This window comes from Rhagoletis pomonella, unplaced genomic scaffold, assembly GCF_013731165.1.
Source record: "Rhagoletis pomonella isolate Grant_MI unplaced genomic scaffold, Rhpom_1.0 Rhpom_scaffold_00004, whole genome shotgun sequence".
In the NCBI taxonomy this organism is placed as follows: domain Eukaryota; kingdom Metazoa; phylum Arthropoda; class Insecta; order Diptera; family Tephritidae; genus Rhagoletis; species Rhagoletis pomonella.
Window position 1 is genome coordinate 14,063,591 of NW_023458558.1, and position 4,460 is coordinate 14,068,050.

The following is a 4,460-nucleotide window of genomic DNA, read 5'->3' on the forward strand; positions in this document are numbered from 1 at the left end:
TGATGGTGCTTTCGTTTTGTACGGAAAAAGTTTAGCTTCTATTTGCCTTCTACGCGCAGATATTGAGAAGAGGGCAATGAGAAGGCAACTTTTTTTGTAGAAACGAAAGCGCCATTAGTGTTATTTCGCGGAAGTTGCTAAATGCAATCGGCAACTGCCAGTAATTTCAATGCTTTCCACCGTTTTCCAGAAACCTTGACATTGAATTCCTAGAATTTTACTTGAAAGCTAACTTTTTGAATAAATCAGCGAAATGCGATATTGCAGTGGTTTTATTACCGAGCGCACTTCCACAAAGGTATTATAACTTGGTTCGCATAACGGTTGTTTGTAACAGCCTAAAGGATTTGAGATAGATATAGACAAATGTATACATAAGTGATCAGAATGTAAAGAGAAGTCGATTGAGCCATGTCTGTCTGTCCGTCCGTCCATTCGTCCGTCTGTCTGTGTACACGAAAACTCGGTGAAAATTTAGATATCTCAACGAAATTTGGTACGAAAGTTTCCCTTTATCCAAGGTATGTAGGTTGCTATTGAGCATCGGGTGAAATCGGACTATAACCACGCCCATGTTGTAATTTCATTATTATTGCACACCTACTGCTCAAGCTCCTTATTTGATATCTCAACTTCGAAAGAATCGTTTAGATCTGATAAGCTTCACAAAAACTGCTCTTGCAAATTATATATATTTGTGAAGTTGGCAACTCTAATCAAAATTATTTTCCAATTAAAGCTTTCCTAGATCTGCTTCAGTTGAACCCATATTTTAATACTTTTCAAACCTGTGGCAACTCTCTTCAAAAGAATTTTGAAAGTAAAAAGTTCTTAAATGTCTTTCATTTGACATTGTAAGGCAATTTAAATTTACCGATAATTTAACTTGAATTCTATTTCCAAAATAGTGGCAACTCTTCTAAATATAGTACACAAATAAAGTCTTTCCAAACACATTTCGATTGATCCCCATATTTTAATAATTTATTTAACCTATTACATACTCGTACGTATTTTGAACTTAACTTTCAAAACTGATGGTAACCCTCTTTGAATGCCTTTTAAATATTCTAAATGTACAAACAAACATTTTTTACCACTCTTCCGCTTTCCACCCACATTTCTTATTAAAGAGATGGCAGTTCTTTTCAAACTTATACTTCCTTAAACGTCTTTCGTCTGACACCCATATTCATGTGACTATTTAAATTACCTTAACTCAAATTGAATCTGATTTTCTAAACATGTGGTAACCCTCCTAAATGTAGTTCTTAAAAAAAACCTTTCCATTTAATTTATTAAGGTACTTGAATTTAACTTTTTTAACATGTGGCAACCCTCTTCAAGCACCTCAAAACTATTTTCAACTACACAACTAAAGAATTCTTAACACTCATTCGTTTGACATCCATATTTAAATTTCCCACAAAAAATATATATAAGTTCATTAAATTCGACTCCGTCAACAGGTGGCAACCATCTTCAAAAGTAATTTCAACGTAAAACTTTTATAAAGCTCCGGCGACTGACATTGTGCTACATACTTCAATTAGCCGATGAATTTTTAAATTTCTTTTTTAAACATGTGGCAACCCCCTAAAATTTATTTATTATTATTCGTTCAACATTTTAACTAACTTTTCATAAACCGCAAAAATATTCTAAGTGTTCAAGCTAAAGATTTCTTCACACTCCTTGTTTGTTTGTTTGTAACTCGTATTATATATTTTTTCAGACTAAAACCTGCTTAAATTTCGTTCGTCCGACATTTAAATAGTGATAAATTACCCAATTGCCTTAAGTTAAGCTGAACTTAATTTTTTAAACAGGTGGCAACTCTCCTACACGTAGTTAAGAAATAAGGTCTTTTCAAGACCATTTCGATTGAGACTCATTTTACAATTATAGATTTAACTTCTTAAATAATTTTAGTTAATTTTATTGAAAGTTGGCAACCCCTTTCGAAAACTTAGCTGCTCTAGTTATGTATGTATGTTTGTAAATAACATGGGGATGTCAATGGCACTAATCAATTTATACCTACTAGATTACCATTCAAAAGCTATATCAGCTACCATTACCAGTGAGGACCTAGTGAATTCACCAGACTTACCAGATTACCAGTAATGCTGTTCATCAGTTTAGAATATGATGGACCAGTGAATTCACCGGCTACCTTTCACGAGTTAAATCGCCATGAAATTAAAATGGACTAGTTGGTATCGACCGTACCAGACGGAAAATTTTCACTTTTAAAAAATAGACGTTGACTTTACTATAGGAAGCATATGTGTTTATGTACATTTTTATATATTTATATATATTATGGTGTTCAAAAATACATATAGGAAAATAGATTTTTTTTTTAAATTTTCCTGCTGCCTCTCACAATTGAAGAATATCAAAAACAAGGGGACACGTATTTTTATTTTCAACTCGGTTAATATTTACTCGTGCCGCCGGGGCTTTGCACTTACCCAAGTATTTTACATGGGGAAAAACATGTTTATTTATTTGTACCAATTTGTATTTGCGCAATGACATGTGGCAATTTTGGCCGATCCCAATAAAGCTCGCTAGTTGTTTTTCTTTTGTCCCAACTAACGCCGATTGGAAATACCATATTGTCTTTCCATCAAAGAGGAGGTTTTCCTCTTCCTCTGCTACCAGCATTTTAATTCACGCTAAACCTATGCTTTCAGTACTGGAATGTTTATATCCACTCATATGACAAGGCCGAGCCATTTACATTAGCGCCGGTCGGTTTGTTCTAAAAAAATATAACCGACCTTATTTCGGTGAGTGAAGTATTCTACTGGAAATTCTGAATAAAAAGTCAATGGAAGCATACGTAGCTCTAACATAGATTTCGAGCATGCTTATTTTTAATTTTAGTAATTGATTTGGTAAAATTTGTTTTCTTTTTTTTTTTTTTTTTGGTAGTAAGTTTATGTATGTGGATTTCGCTTATGAGCAATTGGACGAATTTTTTAAAGGAAAAAATTATCTCTATCCGTCTATTCCGTATCTATTAGTTTCGACTATTAGGTAATTGTGCAATTATAAGACTTTCAGGATTAATTATTTTTGGTGTTCAAAAAATGACTACAAGTGACATTCAGGCCCAGTTCCAGTGTTAATTTAAGCATAAGTGAAAGATAAAGCTCTACTTGAAAACGACCCTTAATTGAATTAAATTTTTCGAACAGGTTACAAACCGCTTAAAAGAATATTTAGAAACCAAGCTTTCTCAAAATACTTTAGTTTGACACCCATATTGTAAAAATTAATTTGATTTCATTGATTTCAAATCTTCAAACAGGTGGCATCCCTTTTTAGTAATATTTTCCAAATTAAACTTTCTAAACCACTTTATTTTGGCACCCACATTGCAACATTTCATTTACGTTATCAATTTAATTGCATTAAATTTATTAAACAGGTGGCAACACTTTTCAAAAATGTTGCGGAAATTAATCTTTCTTAGCTACTTTAGTTTGATACCCACATTGTAATAATGTTATTTATCTCATCAATTTAATTGAATTGAAGAGCGGTTAAAAAAATAAATCGGTTATGGATTAATAACTAAAATTAAAAATAAGGAGGCTCGAAATCCATTTTAGAGCTATGCTTCCCAGGCTTTTTTTGTTCAGAATTGTTGGAGAGAAAGTAGAAAAAATGACCCGCCCTAATGTACAGATTTAAGTATGTATATTTTTGTAAAGGTTAAGCTGGGAAACGGTTTTAAGAACATAATTTATAAATATGTACTTTAACAGCGGATTTAGCCGATGAAGTGATAAAATCAGCAAAGCCAGCATTATTTTAAGTAAATGTGCTGTTATAACAAGACAACTCAATAAGATTACTTTACGAATTTCTACCCCTTCCGAACACGAGGGCATACAAAAAATGAATTCCTAATGCTCTTGTACAGAAGAAATAAGTGTAAATGTAGTAACTGTAGCACACATACTGCAGATATTCAAAGCGTTTTCTAAATAAATATCGCTAACAACAATAAAATGCAATGGGACGGAAAGGCTTTTCCTCCACACTTACATATTTACATAAGTACTTAAAATTATCTCATGCGAATGGAAGTAGCGTAGATAAACAAAAATTATGCTACGGTCAATAATTTTACGAGCAACTTGACAAATTATACACAGAAGCAAGCAAAACAGCTCGAGGGAATGAGAATGAATGAGGCAACAACAAAAATGCAAAAGAAGTTAGTGGAGCGGCTAGGAGGTTTCTACTCGACAAATATGTAGGTATATGATCCGGTTAATTATAATAAAATGAAATTGAAAATAGTTTTCTTTGGGAGAGTTTGTGTCGGTTAATTAACAAAGGGATTAAGTCAGCATTTTTTTCCAAATATCAATTTTGATGCAATTTGGTTCTTTGAAAGTAACGGGTGATTTTTTTGAGGTTAGGATTTTCATGCATTA